We start from the raw sequence: 21,408 nt of genomic DNA on the forward strand, positions 1-21,408 counted from the left end.
CTAATAAATTTGTATTTATGCATGGTACACTCTATTAGTATTTGCATTGTGCTTTGAATTTCTAAGCATGTTGAAATAATTGATTATCTCATAATCTCATATGAGATAAGCTTAATGCTTAGTTCTTCTTTCCAACATCAGAGCTTTTAATAAATATCATCTAGTTAGTTTTAATGTAACTCTTGAAGGCTATTATCTCCACTTTATAAGAAAAACAGAAACAGGATGATTAAGCCACTTTCCTGAACTGATAAAGGGAATACTTATGAGGGATAGGAAAATAGGGTCTCAAACACAATAAAACACAAGGGAGAATCTATAAGCACTTTAAGGATTTTATGATCTTTTTGCATAATAGCCCTCAGTGCACTCTAAAAGAAAATTAATTTAGGAATCACATGTCAACTAACTTTTATGAAAATTTAGGATAGTCACTTCTACTTACTTTGCTACCTTTTTTTTTTAACCTGTAAAATTACAATGGTTATGTCTTACAGACATTTTTTGGAAAATTATAAAGAAATATCAGTAAATGCATGTGAAAAAATCTTCAAAGGACAGTATGATTAACAGTGTCACAGTTTTAGAATGGAGAGGTATATATGTATTGTACTTTTGAATAAATTTGTTGATTTGCAAAGCCTATATATATCCCCAAATCCCACCGACAGATGAGGTCCTAACTTTTGGCATGGCTAGGCAGTCCTTTCATGTACCATCTCTCTAGTCCCTGAATACCTTTCAAGCCTCATTTCTTGCCACTCTCTGTTCTTTTCATTATGCTCTGGGCAATCTGACCTCACTAACCATGCAAAAAGCCTACATCAGTTCCTTCATATGTATATTTTCCTCTTTCTGAAATCCTATATTCAATTGCCTTCACTTAGTTACTCCTACACATTCATTAAAAGGCAATCATTCAGCAAAGCTTTCTGATCTCCCACACAAGGCCAATTCTTTTTCCTGTGTAAATAGAAGTCATTATATACTTTTCCTTTATATCATTTATCAGAGTTGTAGTTAAATATATATATGTCATATATATATGTATACATATATATATGTGTGTGTCATATATACATTGCATTTGTTTAAAATTAACATTATTTAAAATCTACTTCATTCCACTAAACTGTGACCTCCATGAAGGTGTAGTGTAGTGTCTGGTGTGTTCAGGGCTTTCATTCCTAGTCTCTGACTCAGTATCTTGTGTCTAAATGTATTACTTGAATATATTTGAATATTCTTATTATATTGTACCTCTTTTTTTTGGAGGGGATTTTTAAATTTTATTTTAAGTTCTGGGATACATGTGCTGGACATGTAGGTTTGTTACATAGGTATACATGTGCCATGGTGGTTTGCTGCATCATCTAGGTTTTATGCTCCTCACGCATTAGGTATTTCTCCTAATGTTCTCCATCCCCTCCACCTGCTGACAGGCCCTGGTGTGTGATGTTCCCTTCCCTTGGTCCCTCAGTTCTCATTGTTCAGCTCCCACTTATGAGTGAGAACATGTGGTGTTTGGTTTTCTGTTCCCATGTTAGTTTGCTGAAGATGATGGTTTCTAGCTTCATCCATGTCCCTGCAAAGAACACGAACTCATCTTTTTTTAGGGCTGCATTGTATTCCATGGTGTATATATGCCACATTTTCTTTATCCAGCCTATCATTGTTGGGCATTTGGGTTGGTTCCAAGTCTTTGCTATTTGTAAATAGTGCTGCAATAAATATACATGTGCATGTGTCTTATAATAGAATGATTTATAATCTTTTGGGTAGATACCCAGCAAAGGGATTGTTTGGTCAAATGGTACTTTTTCTAGCTCTAGATTTTTGAGAGATTGTCACACTGTTTCCACAATGGTTGAACCAATTTTACAAACCCACCAACAGTGTAAAAGCATTCCTGTTTCTCTGCCTCCCTGCCAGCATCTGTTGTTTCCAGACTTTTTAATGATCACCACTCTAACTGGTTTGACATGGCATCTCATTGTGGCTTTGATTTACATTTCTCTAATGACCAGTGATGATGAGCTTTTTTTCATATGTTTGTGTGCCACATAAATGTCTTGTTTTGAGAAGTTTCTATTCATACCCTTCACCCACTTTTTGATGGGGTTGTTTTTTTTTTTCATATTGTACCTCTTAACTACCTTTCTCTTCTAGAGCACAAATATGCTCTTGGATGACATACAAAGAACAAACAGATTTCAGAACAACAATTAAGCTACTGTTAGAAAGAAAAGCGAGAAAACTGCTGGTTTTAGGCCCTACTTATCTCAAAATGCTAAATTCCTGGACTGCTGATGTCAGTCACCTTAGTCACCAAAACGGCTTAAGGTGTAAAAAGGGGATCCTAAATGCATGCACAGGGAGTGTCTGAATTCAAAAAAAAACACTAATATCATAGTTGGGGGTATGGTGTTTGAGGGAATAATCAGGATAAATAGACATGTCATCATTCATATCATGGGCAACAGAAAATAATGGTTATTGAGAAAAAAATAATTTTATGAAGAACACATAAAAAGATAGTATAATAAATGTTTTACTGAGATAAAATTTTAAGAAAGGTAAATGAAATTAGAAATATTATAAGGAACCACAAATTATAAAGATGTAAGAAGATTTTTTTAAAAGGTAAATAAAATTAGAAATATTACAAGGAACCACAAATTATAATGACATAACACAAAACTCTTTTTCTATTAATAAAGGTAGAAATGAACTATGGAAAGCCACATAATTTGTATGGGAATAAATATAGACAAGGAATTTAGAGAAAATATCAAATAGATGAAAAAGTTAAAGATGATAGTTATGAAGACAAAGACAAAAATCTAATAGAGTTTTTTTTTTTTTTTTTTTTTTTTTTTTGAGATGGAGTCTCACTCTGTCACTAGGGCTGGAGTGCAGGGGCACAATCTCAGCTCACTTCTGTCTCCGCCTCCCAGATTCAAACAATTATCCTGCTTCAGTCTCCTCAGTAGCTGGGGTTACAGGCACCTGACACTACACCAAGCTAATTTTTCATATTTTTGGTAGAGACGGGGTTTCACCATGTTGGCCTGGCTGGTCTCAAACTCCTGACTTTGTGATTCACCCACCTCGGCCTCCCAAAGTGCTGCGATTACAGGCGTGAGCCACCATGCCCAGCCTCTAATAAAGTTTTCATACATATTCTTGAGGACAATGTATAAACAAATAGAATAAAAATTAAAAGTATGTTTGGTAGCAAGCTAATATTTTCTGCTAAAGAGAAAATTCTATATATCTAAAAGAGTCCTTCACATATTACAAAATTCAGAAAAGATAAATTCTCAAGTAAATTCCATTAAAATGATTTAACTATAAGTTTAAAATTATATACTGTGCAAGCCCAAAGAGCAAACATTTTTTTTCTTTTCATTAAAGAAAACTGTTGCTTCTTAGTTTTCCTTTCTGCTTTGTTAAACATGAGAAGATAATGGAGAGGTTGGGGGGAAACCAGCCAAACTGACCTCTCCCCAACTACCTTGTAATGCCAAGAGGGCTTAGGATGAATATCATCCACTTCATTCAATAAAATAATGAACTTAAAAAAATCACCACAAAACTCAAGAATGAACATCTGTGGTCTGAAAGGACAGGTAATGCATTGTTTAAATAATTGTTGAAAAAATGGTTACACATTTTATGAAAGCAATTCTGTTTGAAAGTAAAGACAGATAGGAAAAAATGAAAGTAAGCAATAAAATTTGTTCTAAAATCCCAAATTAAACAAACACAAATCCAATAGCATCAATTCCAGTTACTAATTATTTAAAAATAGCTGAAGACTGAGATGCAAAAAATTATTAAAGCATTTCTTGCAAATCTACATAATAAGGAAATGGAAAACAAACAAAATGCTCCATTAAGTAGGATTGGATAAATAAATTGTGATGTATCCTTAAAAACAAAAGGCTCTTCCTATTCTGAAACTTTTGTTTCATCAAGATATTTAATGAAATGTGAACATATTCAAAATATGTGTTTAATGATGAAGACAGGTTACAATAGTGAGTACTACAATTATTTCAAATCATTGTATAATACATTGTAATAAGTTTTTATTTAAAAAGTTAATTTTTTTATAAATTGCTTTAGCCATTTTGATTTGCCTGAAGTATGTTTAGAGTTTAAATGGGTAAGATCAAATTTGAATACGTAGAAAAGCTTGGGGGCTAAAATGCCATATCTATTAATTTCAATGATGTTCATTATTAAAAAAACAAAATGAAACCCAGAAAAGTATGCTTATAATATTAATATAAAATGAGCTGGAAATCTAAGCCACAGAAAGATCCTTATTTGTACATCTTTAGATGAAAAATTAAAATAAGGAAGTCATCTGAGATATCTCATGTTTCAGTAACTGGCAGACGTCATATAGAACTCCTAAGTGTCTTTTGATGAATAATCTGAGAAATTTTTATAAATTATAAAAATCTAATTAATAAATAAGATTTTTCTTAAAAATTTTAAAACATACTGTTTTTCCAAAGGGGGTGAAAAAGTAATCATTACAAATAGGTTCAATTACATATAGCTGGAGTCAGAAAACAAGCTTATGTAATCTAACTCCTTTTTTTAAGGGTATGTGCATCCTCATCTTTAATAAATGCTGCCAACATTTAGAAATCTTACAATGTCAAGGACTGGCAAAAGTGTCAAATGTGATGGGTGTGAAATGGCATCTCTCTGTAGCAGGTGCTGGAGTCAGTCTGGCCTTGGAGAGGCACTTAGACAGTTTTAGCAAGAATATTTTATAAATGGTATTTGATATAGACTAATTAAAATTAATGGGAAATAAAAACATGCTGCTTAGATATAATTATCCATAGCTCTAAAAGTATTGGACAATGAGAACACATGGACTTAGGGAGAGGAGCATCACACACTGGGGTTATTTAGTGGGGGTAGGGGAGAGACAGCAGGGGATGGGGAGGGTGGGGAGTATGGGGAGGGATACCTTGGGGAGAAATGCCAGGTATAGTATGCACCTAAAGTAAAAAATAAAATAAAATAAAAATAAATTTAAAAAGAAAATCTTTTTTTTTCTAATGTAACAATACATAAGATTTTAGAGAAAAGGAGAACAACTTGAAATAAATCAGAAAACACTTTTATATTATAATCATTCTTTTAATATACTTCAAATTTGTACTTAACGCTTTTCTCCTCTTTCACATCAGAGACAATATGTTGTGGGTATTCTGGGAGAAGTTTCTATTTCTCTAAATCAACTTCCGGGGGAAAAAGTGCCACTTTCAAAGTCCTGCATGATCCATGTCTCAAATAGTTTAAAATGGTGTCTTAATTCATGGCTTTCTTCCAAACAGAACTGCCTCCCCCTTTGAAAACCATGTCCAGTTTGTTTGTTAATTCTCGTTGCCCAGTAAGTTTTAAGACATCACCCAGACTTTAGGCAAGAAAATTAGCTCTTGTGGTGGTTTCTTGAGTTCTCTACTGAGAACTAAATTAATTCTGTACTTTAAAGATCAATTATTTTCAGTAATTGAAAACCAGGTCTTCCTACTCATAAATACTAGATTCTGTTTATCTTCTACTGAAGAGGTTGTGGTCATTTTTTGGAATTGAATTTATTTCTGAGCCGGGGTCAGGGCATGTCTCCATTCCTGTCGATGCCCATCTTCTGGGAAACAGCGACAGGGCAGCTTAACAGATGAATTATAACAACACCAGTGAACACCTCTGAGCTGGGTCACAACACCAGGATGCACAGCCAAGAAACACGCAAAATTCTAACTCTTATGGTTTTTTTTGTTTTTCTGTTTTTGAGACAGAGTCTGGCACTGTCGCCCAGGCTGGAGTGCAACGGCACTATCTCAGCTCACTGAAACCTCCACCTTGGGGTTTACACGATTCTCCTGCCTCAGCCTCCCCAGTAGCTGGGATTACATGCACACACCACCACAACCAGATAATTTTTTGTATTTTTATTTTAATAGAGACGACTTTCAATATGTTGGCAAGACTGGTTTCGAACTTCTGACCTTGTGATCCATCCACCTCGGCCTCCCAAAGTGCTGGGATTACAGGTATGAGCCACCACGTCCAGTCTAACACTTGTTTTTATACTGCAAATCATTATTTCAATTTCTTCCTTAGATTTGGGTTAGTGTTGATGAATAAGAGTATTGCTAATAGCTGTAATATTTTCTCAGAATTACATTTTTTAATTAATAAGAAATATTTTAAATCCATAAATTAGATAATGGGTTCACCTATAAATATTTTTACCCAAATAAGAAATTTAAAAATTTACAGAATTAATTTATAGTTATAACATTTGTTGTTTGTAGTTGTGTGAATGTTATACAGGAAGAAGAGTTAATCTTGCAAATAAATAACTATTCAACCTTGAATTTCACCTTTGTTTACTTAAATTTATTTTTGATAATGACTTTTTTGTTGTTGCTGTTTTGATTTTGCTTTTTGAATTATGGAGAATGATTTCTAAAGAGAAATACAACATGACTATCTTTCTTCCAGAAGAAAGATAACACTTACATAAAAAACTTTCAACTGTGAGGCAATATCTACCATAATCATTAAGGCAGATGGTTTACCTTCATATAATATTCAATTATCTCTTAGCTACCTATACGTTAAGTATATAATGTTGAGTTGAGTACCTAATATTTATTTCATACAGGCTTAACAGTGTTATAATTGCTTCACCTTTTTGATTCCTATCATTTCAGTTTTGATGGTGTTAGTATTCTACTGAATTAAAAAAAAACCCTTTTGTTTATACCACATATTCCTCAGGTAGAACAAACAAACATTATTGATGCAAGCTGCTGGCTTTCTCTGCTTTCTTTGAGTTTTCTGTGTGAGTTCATGTGTATCTACCTGTATAAATCAAATTAAACTATAATTCTCAATGAACCTTAAAAGTCTCTCCAAGTAAGCGAGACAAGGAGGTGCCTACACCTTCCATGATGCTAACTAAAAGGAACACCTCATTAATACTCTATCTCAATCTTTTTCTGGCCTTTATTTAATTTTAATTTGTAACTAATTTATTTCTGTGATTATCTGATAAATGTCTATCCTCCCCGCTGTGTTTTAAGAATGCCAGAGCAAAGGTCACTTTTCTTTTGTTCACCGTTGTACCCTAACAATTAGGGCAGGATTTAGCTGAAGAAAATTCAAATAACAGAGTTACAAAGAGAAATATTGGCTGCAGAAATATTGGTCTAACTCTTCAGGGTCCTGTCAGGGGACAAATCAACTTTTCCTCATCTGTGTTTTTATGCTCTTTGGCTCTAAATACCCAGGGAAAAAAATGGCTCAAATTGTTCTGGCCTGAGTCCCTTGCCTGCTTCTTGGCAAGAATAACACAGGGCACCTGAACTGATAGACACACAAACTGTGTACAGTGAAAGAATAGTAATTCCTCACAGAAAATCCAGGTGTTGTTACCAGACCATAGCAGTGATGGATACCAGGAAAGCAATACTAAGAGACGCTCATTACAGAGAAGAAACAAATGATTCTATAGTTCCAATAAGTTCTTCAATAGCAGTATCAGAAGATACACGAAAAAGGTATCTGTTTCTTGTAAGTCAGTTTCCCCGCAGAATAACCAACAGCAAGTTAATTCATCTTACGTTAAAATATTTGTGCCAACAGATTTGTTGGAAGGATTATCTGGACTGTATACCAAGATGGCTCATATCCCTAAAGTATTTTTTAAATATTATGAAGTATTTTCCCCTTACATTGCTACTCCATGAAGGCAGGGACCATGTCTGTTTATTGTACCTCTATATTCCTAGTACATGCTCAGAGCCTGGCACAATATATGCACTTAAATATTATCAAATGAATAAATCAAGGAAGGACTACAGAGGCTTCTAACTGGATGCAGTCCTATTTGATCTCTTTCCCTTATGGGAACTAAAAACAAGGTAAGACTGAAATTATTTTAAGATATTTTTTACACAAATTTGAAATACAAGTTAGCTACAAATACTTAAAATTTGCATATAAAAATATCTTAAAATAATTTCAGCCTTAACTTCTTTTTAGTTCTCATAAGGAAAACCAACAAAGCCAAATCTAGAGTTTCAAAAGGAAAATATCTGTGTCACTTCTGGATTATGTTCAGTCTAAGATTCCCATGAAACATTTTAGGAGGATAGAAAATGATGTAAGGTGATCTTGTGCTAGTTTATCTCTGCTCTGAGGCAGAAAATAAGACCTTCATAGACAGGTTTGAGAGCTTAAATTCCTACAAAATAGTTCTCAAAGTATGAGGAGCTAAGTCTTGACACTAATTCATCTAGTGTGGTATTATTTTCCTGAAATCCTCCTCCTTGGCAACTTGTCATGAAAATCTATCAGATGGACAAGTTTCTTCGTCTATTGAATTTTTTTCTGCTGACATCTCGATTAAGTGATATTATTAATTCTGTTCAAAAGTGTAATTCTTTTTCAGTTGTACTATCTACTGGAGCCTGAGATAGTCATACTGACTATTCCTCACATTTTATTTTTTTCTAACTATAGATTATGGTTTCCTTGAAAACAAATGAACTTTCTTGTGCTAATTCCTGGTTTCATTGGTTCACTACTCTACAGCCACTTCGCTAGCAAAAATTATTTGACTTTCTGTATCTTTGGTCAGATGAAGGCTCACTCAAACCAGTACTTTTGATCACATAGCAAGTAGGTAATAGGAAGAGTACTAAGCTGAATTAAAATCCTATTAATAACTCTGACATGTATTACATATTTGCCCTTGAGAATGCCTTTTTGTCCTAAATATTTGAATCAATGACCACGGAATGAGAGTAAGAATATAAATAGTAGGTCTGTTATATCAAATGGAACAGCATATAAGAATGGCTAGCACAGTGACAGAATCATGAGAAGTATTCAACATGCTTATTTTCTTCCTTCATTTCCAAACAGAAAATGGCTACGTTTTTCTGACCCAGTAGACTACTAATAACTGAAAAGTGCTCCTCAGCTATAAGGTGGATTTGCATTGCCTAATAAAGACTCTAATCTGCTAACTATCTATATAGAGACTAAATGAAAGCTTATGCAAAAATTTAATGTAAATTTTTCTTCTAGTATCATTCAAGGCTGGACATAAATTTGTCTTTGTCTATCATACATGTGCAAATAGTTATATTAGATCAGAAGTGTTTTTCTCTTTATCTGATATATGATATTGTTGCCACTTTGTATCTGAAATTGAAATAAGATTAGAGACTGTGTCAAACAGCTAGATTTAACTATAGTGTTTAACCAGCATATAACCATGAACTAACATAGTGCCTAGAACCTATTGGATATTGAACAAATATATATTGGAGAAATAAAAGAATATAAATGAATAAAGAACAATATGAATGATGAAGATTTTTCTGTGTTTATATTCAAATATCTAAACATACTCTTCCGACCTTCCTGTAGGGAGGCTCTCACTGCCCACTATATACCAATAAATCGTAGACACTTGAATCCAGTTCTTTAAGTCCAGAATTAGACTGACAGTACTAAGTACTTTGTTCAATAATGCCTACTGCTTAATAAAATATACAAATCATGCAAAGTAAATGTGACATTGTAATATATGCTATATAAACAGTGCTATTCATTTTGTCCACAATATTAAAGACAGAGTATACAAATTTAGCATTTTAAATATGAGATGTTAAAGCAAAACCAGAAGAAAGTAAATGAGATCATTTAACGATTTGCAACAAGCTAATTTGGCAGTGTGGGGAAGCCCTTTGTATCAAAGTGAACGTGATCTTGGGTAAATGAAGCTATCTGCAGCTCCCCTTCAGAGATAACTACAAAAGGCAGAAATCAAGAACAGTGCCACAGAGCACAAAGAAGAGTGTGAAACCCAGACTGGTGGAAAAGAGCATTGGAAAATGAATTGTCTGGTTCAATGTTATAGAACAGGCAAACTTTAAATTACATATGGGAATTTTTACAGGAAAGATTGGGAGAAGGCATTCCAAAAAGAAGAAGCAACATGTACTAAGATAAAAAATAAAAGATAATATGTGGTATAAAAGAAATGTGAGGTATGTGGCTTGAGGGCAGCTGAATGGTGAGCTAGACTCATGCTAGGCCTGATTAGTGTGGCTAAGCAATTTGAGTTATTAACAAAACTAAAGATAAGATATTAAGAATTCTGAGCAAAGAATCATGTATCAAATCTATATATACAGTTGCCTCTTGGTGTTTGTGGGGGATTGATTCTAGCACCTTTTGGGAAGACCAACCACAAGATGCTCAAGTACCTTATATAAAATGAAACAATATTTGCATGTTCCTTATACTTTAAAATATGTAGATTACTTAATAACACTTAATGCAATGTGAACACTATATACATAGTTGTTATAATGTATTTTTCTTATTTGTATTTTTAAAAATATTTTTATATGTACTTGATGAATAGAAACTGCAAATGCTGACATGATTAGATTTTAGGTATTACAAAAGCATGTAGGATGTTAAGAATGATAAAATGAAGTAGTATAGGGGAAGATATACTTAAGGCAATTATTGGTGTTAGTCAAAGGAGTTTTTATCAGATCAGGGCAGCAAGGTATTTGTATGAGTTGGGGCATGAAAATGTGTTCTGAAAATGATATGGTCGATAAGGGTGTAAAGTGAATAAGGTGGATAACCTGGGAAAAATAAGTAAGTCCTAGAAATCTAGATGACATCATAGACTAGAGATAATACAGGAAAGCTGAAATAGGGGAAATGGCGATTAGAGTGCAAAATATTTGAGTGTACTCTTTCAGACATGGAGACATGTGAAGCCATAAGAAATTTTAAAGATTAATTTGTAATGAGTGCTTAAAAAGTTTCAGAAGTTCGGAAAGTGAAAAGAGAGAAAGAGGGAGGGAGGGAGGGAAAGAAAAAAGGAAGGAAGGAAAGAAAGAGAAAAGAAAGGAAGGAAGGAAGGAAGGGAAAGAATGAAAGAAGGAAGGAAGGGAAGGAGAGAAGGAAAGAGAGAAAGAGAAAGAAAAAGAAAGAAAGAAAGAAAGAAAGAAAGAAAGAAAGAAAGAAAGAAAGAAAGAAAGAAAGAAAAAGGAGAGAGAGGGAGGTAAGGAGGGAAAGAGAGAGAAAAAGAAAGAGAGAAAGAAAAAGAAAGAAAGAAGAGAAAGGAAGCAAGCAAGGAAGGAAGGAAGGAAAAGGGAAGGGAAGGGGAAAGGAGAAGGGAATTTGATAATCAGGAAAAGGATTTGGACTTCGTTGTTTAGACAGTGCTAACTGTTCAGCCACAAATATTTAAACTGATTAATAAAATGGTTAACAAAAAGTGTTCAAACACATTTTCTGTCCTTTATTCAATTCCAGATAATTTCTAAAAATATACAATAGAATTATCAATTCAAGGCATCATCTGGGTCAATTTCAACTGAACTCCTTTGTGCTATTTATAATGGTCTCAGAATGAAGGTGGTTAAGGGCCAATTGATTGTTAGTACAAATAGAAATTTATGTTCATTATGTCATTTCAATTGGGAGATTTTCTTAAGACATTACTTATTGATTATTTACTTGGCAAATGTGCCACTAAAGTAGTAATATGCTATAGAAATATCACATTATACTTTCAGTATCTAATATAATTGTTTTAAAGTTAAATATTTTAAATTTTTTATTATATATGTTATACTGCTTTTTTCAATATTTTGTCAAGACTACATCTAACTAAATTTGTTAAGATTGTGTAAATTGTACTTAAAAAGTTAAATATTACAAAAACATAATTTCTCATGGTAAAATTGTGGCAGAAAGATAGTGGATTATATATTATAATGTTCCCTATCTTACCTTTTTTTAAAATCCCCCATATATTTTATGATGTTTAAATCACCAAATAAGTAAAAAATAAAAATGTCAAATCCTTAATAATAAAAGAGAGATTCCAGAGTCTGCCAAGATGGCCAAATAGAAGCAGCTCTGGAACACAGTTCCCAGCGAGAGCCACACAGAAGGCAAGTGATCTCTGCATTTCCAACTGAGGTACCAGGTTTATCTAAATGGGACTGGCTGGATGGTGGGTGTAGCCCAAGGAGGGCAAACAGAGGCAGAGGGGGGTGCTGCCTCACCCGGGAAGTGCAACTGGCCAGAGGACCACCCTCCTACCCAATGGAGGCCACTGGGGATTTCTCCAGCTACTCTGGCACGTTAGCTCAGATCCTGCACTTCTCCCATGATCTTTATAGCACACAGACCAGGAGATTCTACCTAGTCGACAAGCACTGTGGGAATCCAGCATAGATCTGAGCAGCCATTTCAGCTGGTACCACAGGTTCTCAGCACAAATCTGGGTGGCCATTTGACTGTCACCTAAAATGCCTGAGAGACAGAACCTCCCACTACCCTGAAATAAGAGGGGCTGAAGTTAGGGAGCCAAGTGATCTGGCTCAGGGGCCCCACCCTGACAAAGACCAGCAAACTGAAACCCTCTGGCATGAGGGTTTCACATCCAACACAGCAGTTTGAGCTTGACCCAAGATAGTGCAGCTCTGTGGGGGGCAGGGCACCTGCCACTGCTGATGCAGTTCTAACCTTAACTGTGTAAATAAGAGTGCGAGGAAGTTTACACAGCAGCTGAACAGAGGTCAAGGCAGCTCAGCAGTGCCTCTGCAGGGAGACTGTGACTAGACTCCCTCCTTGCTAGGCAGGCCATCTCTGAAAAAAGGTAGCAGCATGTCAGGGACTTATAAATAAAACCGCACCTTCTGGAGACAGAGCCCCTGGGAAAAGGGGTGGTTGTGAACTCTTTTACAGCAGACTTAAATGTCCCTGCCGAGCAGCCCTAGAGGGAGCAACAGATCTCCCAGAACAACACCTGAGCTCTGATAAGAAACAGATTGCCTCCTCAAGCAGCTCCCTGAACCCCATATATCCAAAAGACACCTCATACGGGAGAGCTCTGGCTGACATCTGGGGGTACCCTTCTGGGATGAAGCTAGCAGAGAAAAGAACAGATAGAAATCCTTGCAGTTCTGCAGCCCCCACGGGTGCTTCCCAGGCAAGCAGGTTCTGGAGTGGACCTCCACCAGTCTTGCAGCAGAGGGGCCTCACTGTTAGAAGGAAAACTAAAAAACAGAAAGCAATAGCTTCAACGTCAACAGAGAAGACATCCACTCACAGACTCCATCCAAAAGTCACCAACTTCAAAGACCAAAGGTAAACAAATCCACAAAGATAGGAAGAAACCAGCACAAAAGGATAAAATCATGAAAAACCAGAGTGCCTCTCCTCCAACAGATCACAACTCTTCACAAGCTAGGGAACAAAAGTGGACAGAGAGTAAGTTTGACTAATTGATAGAAGCAAGCTTCAGAAAGTGGGTAATACAAATTTCTCTGAGCTAAAGGAACAAGTTCCAACCCAATGCAAAGAAACTAAGAAACTAGAAAAAAGATTAGACAACATACTAACTAGAATAACCAGCTTAGAGAAGAACATAAAAGACTTGATGGAGCTGAAAAACTCCATCAAAAGCACGAGAACTTTGCAAAGCATACACAAGTTTCTAAAGCCAAATTGATGAAGCAGAAGAAAGGATATCAGAGATTAAAGATCAACTCAATGAAATAAAACAAGAAGACAAGATTAGAGAGAAGAGACTGAAAAGAAATCAATGGAGCCTCCACAAATATGAGATTATGTAAAGAGACCTAATCTACATTTCATTACTGTACCTGAATGTGACAAAGACACTGAATCAAAGCTGGAGAACACTCTTCAAGATATCATACAAGGGAACTTTCCCAACCTAATAAGGCAGGCCAACATTCAACTCCAGGAAATACAGAGAACACCACAAAGATATTCCTCAAGAAGAGCAACCCAAAGGCACATAATCATCAGATTCACCAGGGTTGAAATGAAAGAAAAAATGCTAAGGGTAGCCAGAGAGAAAGGTTGAGTTACCCACAAAGGGAAGTTCATCAGACTCACAGTGGATCTCTCAGCAGAAACCCTACAAGCCAGAAAAGAGTGGGGGCCAATATTCAACATCCTTAAAGAAAAGAACTTTCAACCCAGAATTTCATATCCAACCAAACTAAGCTTCATAAGTGAAAGAGACATAAAATCCTTTGCAGACAAGCGATTGCTGAGAGATTTTGTCACCACTAGGTCTGCCTTATAAGAGCTCCTGAAGGAAGCAATAAACATGGAAAGGAAAAGCCAATAATAACCACTGCAAAAACATAACAAATGATAAAGACCATTGACACAATGAAGAAACTGTGTCAACTCATGGGCAAAACAACCAGCTAGCATCAAAATGGCAGGATCAAATTCACACATAACAATATTAACCTTAAATGTGAATGAGTTAATGTCCCAATCAAAAGACACAGACAGGCAAATTAGATAAAAAGTCAAGACCCATTGGTGTGTTGTATTCAGGAGACTCATCTCATGTGAAAAGATACACATAGACTTAAAATAAAGGGATGGAAGAAGACTTGCCAAGCAATTAGAGAGAGAGAGAAAAAAAGGAGGATTTGCAACCCTAGCCTCTGTTAAAATGGACTTCAAACCAACAAAGATCAAAAGAGACAAAGAAGGGCATTACATAATGGTAAACGATCAATGCAACGAGAAGAGCTAACTATCCTAAATATCTATGCACCCAATACAGGAGCACCAAGATACATAAAGCAAGTTCTCAGACCTACAAAAAGACTTAGATTCGCATACAATAATGGTGGGAGACTTCAACACTCCACTGTTAATATTAGACATATCAATGAGACAGAAAATTAATGAGGATATCCGGGACTTGAACACAGATATGGACCAAACAAACCTAATAGACATCTGCAAAACTCTGTACCCCAAATTCACAGAATATACATTCTTTTCAGCACCACTTCACATTTCTCTAAAATCGACCACATAATTGGAAGTGAATCACTCCTCAGCAAATGCAAAAGAATGGAAATCATAACAACCAGTCTCTTAGACCATAGTGCAATCAGATTAGAACTCAGGATTAAGAAACTGACTCAAAACCACACAAATACATGGAAACTGAACAACCTGCTCCTGAATGATTACTGGGTAAATAATGAAATGAGGCAGAAATGAGGATGTATTCTGTAAACAATGAGAATGAAGACACAATGTACCAGGATCTCTGGGACACATTTAAAGCAATGTCTATAGGGAAATATATAGGACTAAATTCCCACATGAGAAGTGAGGAAAGATCTAAAATCAATGACCTATCGTCATAATTTAAAAAACTAGAGGAGCAAGATAAAACAAATTCAAAAGCTAACAGAAGACAAGAAATAACTAAGATCAAAGCAAAACTGAAGGAGATAGAGACACACACACACACACACACACACACACACACACACCTTCAAAAAAATCAATAAATCCAGGAGCTGGTTTTTTTGAAAAAGATCAACAAAATAGATAGGCAGGTAGCCAGACTAATACAAAGCAAAAGAGAGAAGAATCAAATAGATGCAATAAACAATGATAAAGGGGATATCACCACTGATTTCACAGAAATACACACTAAACTACCATCAGAGATTACTACAAAAAACTCTATGCACATAAACCAGTAAATCTAGAAGAAATGGACAACTTTCTGGGCACTTATATCCTCCCAACACTAAACCAGGAAGAAGTTGAATCCCTGAATAGACCAATAACAGGGTCTGAAGTTGAGGCAGCAATTAATAGCCTGCCAACCAAAAAAAAAAATCCAGGCCCAGACAGGTTCAAAGCCAAAGTATACCAGATGTACAAAGAGGACCTGGTACCAATCCTTCTGAAACTATTCCAAACAATACAAAAAGAGGGAATCCTTCCTAATTCATTTTATGAGACCAACATCATTCTGATACCAAAACTCAGCAGAGACTCAACAAGAAAAGAAAGCTTAGGGCCAATATCTATGACAAACATATATGCAAAAATCTTCAATAAAATACTGGCAAAATGAATGGAACAGCACATCAAAAAGCTTATCCATCATGATCAAGTAGGCTACATCCTGGGGATGCAAGGCTGGTTCAACATATGCAAATCTGTAAATGTAATACATCACATAAACAGAACCAAAGACAAAAACCACATGATTATCTCAATAGATGGAGAGAAGTCCTTTGACAAAATTCAACAGCCCTTTATGCTAAAAACACTCAATAAACTAGGTATCAATGGAATGTATCTCAAAATAATAAAAGCTATTCATAACAAACTCACAGCCAATATCACACTGAGTGGGCAAAAACTGGAAGCATTCCCTTTGAAAACAGGGACTAGACAAGGGTGCCCTCTCTCATCATTGCTCTTCAAGATAGTACTGGAAGTACTATCAGGCAAGGAAAGAAATAAAAGGTATTCAATTAGGAAAGGAAGAAATCAAATTGTCTCTATTTGCAGATGACATGATTGTATATTTAGAAGACCCCATCAACTCAGCCTCAAATCTCCTGAAACTGATAAGCCACTTCAGCAAAGTCTCAGGATACAAAATCAATGTGCAAAAATTACAAGCATTTCTAAACACAAATAACAGATAAACAGAGAGCCAAATCATGAATGAACTCCCATTCACAATTCCCTTAAAGAGAATAAAACATCTAGGAATACAACTAACAAAGGATGTGAAGGGCCTCTTCAAGGAGAACTACAAACCACTACTCAAGGAAATAAGAGAGGACACAAACAGATGGAAAAACATTCCATGCTAATGGTTAGGAAGAATCAATATCATGAAAATGGCCATACTGCCAAAAGTGATTTATAGATTCAATGCTATCCTCATCAAGCTACCATCGACCTTCTTTACAGAACTGGAAAAAAACACCTTAAATGTCATATGGAACCAAAAGAGAGCCCGCCTAGCCAAAACAATCCTAAGCAAAAAGAATAAAGCTCGAGGCATCACACTACCTGACTTCAAACTATACTACCAGGCTACAGTAATCAAAACAATATAATACTGGTACCAAAACAGAGATATGGACCAATGGAAAAGAACAGAGGCCTTGGAAGTAATGCACACATCTACAGCCATCTGATCTCTGACAGGGAAAGGATTCCCTGTTTAATAAATGGTGTTGGGAAAACTGGCTAGCCATATACAGAAAGCTGAAACTGGACCCTTTCCTTACACCTTATATAAAAATTAACTCCAGATCGATTAAAGAATTAAACATAAGACCTAACATCATAAAAACCCAAGAAGAAAGTATAGGCAATACCATTCAAGACATAGGCATAGGTAAGGACTTCATGACAAAACACCAAACGCAATGACAACAAAAGCCAAAATGGACAAATGGGACCTAATTAAACTTAAGAGCTTCTGCACAGCAAGAGAAACAATCATTAGAGTGAACCAGCTAGCAACAAAATAGGAAAAAAATTTTTGCAAGCTACCTATCTGACAAAGGGATAATATCTAGAATCTACAAAGACCTTAAACAAATTTACAAGAAAAAAGCAAACAACCTCATCAAAAAGTAGGAGAAAGACAGAAAGACGCTTTTGAAAAGAAGACATTTATGCAGTCAACAATCATATGAAAAAATGCTCATCATCACTGGTCATTAAAGAAATGCAAATCAAAACCACATTAAGATACTATCTCATGCAAGTTAGAATGGAGATTATTAAAAAGTCAGGAATCAAGAGATGCTGAAGAGGATGTGAAGCTTTTATACTGTTGGAAAGAGTGTAAATTAGTTCAACCATTGTGGAAGACAGAGTGGCAATTCCTCAAGGATCTCGAAATAGAAATTCCATTTGACCCAGCAATCCCATTACTGGGCATATAACCAAAGGATTATTAATAGTTCTTTTATAAAGATACAGGTACACGTATGTTCACTGCAGTACTGTTTACAATAGCAAAGACCTGGAATCAACCCAAATGCCCATAAATGAGAGACTGGATAAAGAAAATGTGGCACATATACACCATGGAATACTATGCATCCATAAAAAATATGAGTTCATGTTCTTTGCAGAGACATGGATGAATCTGGAAACCATCATTCTCAGCAAACTGGCACAAGAACAGAAAACCAAACACTACATTATCTCACTCATAGGTGGGTGCTGAACAATGAGAACACATGGACAAAGGGAGGGGAACATCACACAGTGGGGTCTGTTGGGGGGTGGGGGACTAAGGGAGAGATAGCGGGGGTGGGGAGATTGGAGAGGGATAACACTAGGAGAAATACTAAACGTGCGTGATGGGGGGTTGCATGCAGCAAACCACCATGGCATGTGTATACCTATGTAACAGTCCTGCAAGATCTGCACATATACCCCAGAACTTAAATTATGATAAAAAAATTTTAAAAAGACAGATTCCAAACTAGAATAAAGACTCAAGTTATAAAAGTTAGAGAATTAAATAAGACAAATAAATCAGTATATTCTCAATTAAATGTAAATATGTAATAAGCAGTAGGTAGCCAAAAAATTAATTACTATATTATTCTGGATATGACCACATAATAAAGAACAGCAAAGAAACTATTCTCATATCTTAGTAAATACTTATGAACTCTTACTATTTGCAAAGAATTAAGATGTCTTCTCTGTACTCAATTAGTTTACACACTTGTTGGCAAATTTGATCTATTTTATTTATAACTAAATCTAAGACAGAAAGCCATATATGATATGAGAATCACACAAGTAATTTCTATGAGCACTGACTTCATTTTTTTTTTTTTTTTACTGGAAAGAAGTAGGGCAAACTATGAAAAAGGAAACAGGTGAATTTTTCCAAAAAGGATTTCAAAACATTCTCATTTTGTCTTTTTCTGAAAATTTAATTTTAAGTGAATGCCAATATAAAGCTTTCAATTGTTTTTACTCGATGATATGGTTTGGCTATGTCTCCACCAAAATCTCATCTTGAAATGCAGCTTTCATAATTCCCATTAGTCCTGGGAAGGACCCTGTGGCAGGTAATTGAATCATGGGGACAAGTCTTACTCATGCTGTTTTCTGATAGTGAATAAGTCTCATGAAATCTGATGGTTTTATAAAGGGGAGTTATCCTACACAAGCTTGCTTGCCTGCTGCCATGTAAGACATTACTTTGCTCCTCCATTCACCTGTGATATTATTGTGTGGCCTCCCAGACATATGAAACTGTGAGTCCATTAAACCTCTTTTTCTTTATTAATTACCCAGTCTCAGGTATATCTTTATTAGCAGTGTGAGAACAGACTAATAACTTGAGAAGGTAAACATTAACAATTCACTTTGAAATGACTTTTAAAATAGCTAGGATTCAAATTAGGAAAAAGTGTAAGAAGTTAATAAAAAAAATTTATTAGCATCTGAATAATGTAAGCTCAATTCTAGGCATCTACAATGGAAAGAACTAGTATTTTGGATGGGGTAAGTTTTGATAGTGAACATAAAGATAGCATCAAATGACCACCACATCAATCATACATCCCTGGTCCAAGAGAAAAACAAATTATAATCGGAACATTTTCCTGTTAATGGATTGCCACAAAGTTGATGGCTTTTTCTGACTTTAAGATTAACTTCATTTTATTCTCAGAGCTTCTGGGAGTGTTGGCAATGGGGTGGTAGGATTTAGTCACAGAAGGGTTAGAGCAAGAAATACCATGGAAGACAGTAAGGAAGCAGCAGATCTGGGTTTTGTGAAACAGGATGCTCATACAATTTCCAATATCCTACATAAGCAGAAGAACATAGACTAAGCACAACACTGCATATTTATTTTGAAGGAGAAAATATTTCACATTTTTTGAAATTCTAAATTTTAAAAAGCTGACAAATACCAAAGTCATCACAAAATATAGAAAAACAACACATTTTTATTATTGAACTGCCTCATTTATCTCCATGGTATCTTGTTTTTTTATATTTTGCAGCTACAGGCTTTGATAGCTCTTTCATAACAATAAATTGAAAGAATAAAAATATTTTTTCTTAAGCACTATCAAAAATTATTTCTTATTGCTACTTTTAGCTTTATAGCTCATTTTTGGTAATATCAGGTAAATATTTAGAATTGTTACAATTTATGTCGATATATGAGCTCTTATATTTAGACTTTCTGGGGATCAGCTTGGAGTTGTAAGCATTTCAAACCCTATTTCTCCTGCAGTACTTACTTACTTGTGCTTGGACACAAAGGATTTGTTTATATTTCTTTCTCCTGCTGGGCAGGATTCCCTGTGTCAGAACATTTACATTATGCAATACTGTGATCATTCTTGGACTAAGAGAGCCAGCAACAATTTAAAGATAGAAATGATCACAAATTGTAAAATTGCACCTGTTAAACTGTAACTGAATATATATGAACTCAACATCCCTGTTGTTGGATCCCAAAATTGCTTGTAGCTAAGCCAATACCCTAAGAAAAGTGTAGACAGGCACTATTTTAACCAAGGAGTTACTTTTGCAATTTTATAAAAACACATGACTTGTTTGAACACATTCATAAGATGTCTACTAAGAAAGAATCCTTGAAAATGAGGGGCTATAAACCATGAAATTTACCAGCTTCATGGTAAATATGCTTCTAAATTGTGGTCCTAATTTATGGGTTGTTACCGATGATCAGAATTTTCTGGGATTAAAACCTTTCTTCATGTCCCCCACTTCTTTCCATTAGATGAGGACCAACCACTTTAACTCTCATACATCATTCAGAGCAGCACTTATCCCTTCTTTTTCCCCAGAAAGGATCCAACTTGGAAATCAGGGCATAGTATATTTTGGACAATTCACTGCCATTATCTATACAGATAAATGGAGACTTGCTTCTTGTTAGAACTATGTCATGATACTTACAGAAGAAAATATTTTCCTAACACAAAGAATCAAAATATTCTATGGCTAGGTATCATTGACTAGATAAAGTTATATCCCATTTGCACTGTATGTATCAAATAAAATTATATTCAATTCCACTGTTAGTTCTCCTGTTTTCAAGATACTTTTTAGGAAGCTCTCTTGACAGAGCGTGAGATGTTCTCCTTTAACCTTCTGTTTCAGATACATATATAATACTGCCAGGATGCAAAAATTACAGAAAGCTAAATTAGCAAGTTAAATTAGAAATACTCAATCGTAAGAAAAATTCCATCACATTCATAAGTAGCATTTTTCTTAACCTGCTACACTGAATTAGAATCCCAATGAGAAGCTGTAACTCCCTTGAAAATCTAGTCATAGGTATGCACTTGGGCTTCTGTTACTTGTAGACATGGGTTTTTTAAGATGGACTATAGAATCACAAATCTACAAGAATTGCACTGTAATTTGTCATGTTTCACCAACCCTCCTAGACATTTTACAATCACA

At 35.2% G+C, this 21,408-nt stretch overlaps 1 pseudogene; it reads right to left on the reverse strand.

The window, feature by feature from the left end:
- Positions 1 to 5,567, reverse strand: part of LOC144582403 (dihydrofolate reductase pseudogene) — a 69,483-nt pseudogene extending 63,916 nt beyond the window's left edge.
- Positions 5,568 to 21,408: the final 15,841 nt, after the last annotated feature.

Source organism: Callithrix jacchus, chromosome 4, assembly GCF_049354715.1.
Source record: "Callithrix jacchus isolate 240 chromosome 4, calJac240_pri, whole genome shotgun sequence".
NCBI classification, from domain to species: Eukaryota; Metazoa; Chordata; class Mammalia; order Primates; family Cebidae; genus Callithrix; species Callithrix jacchus.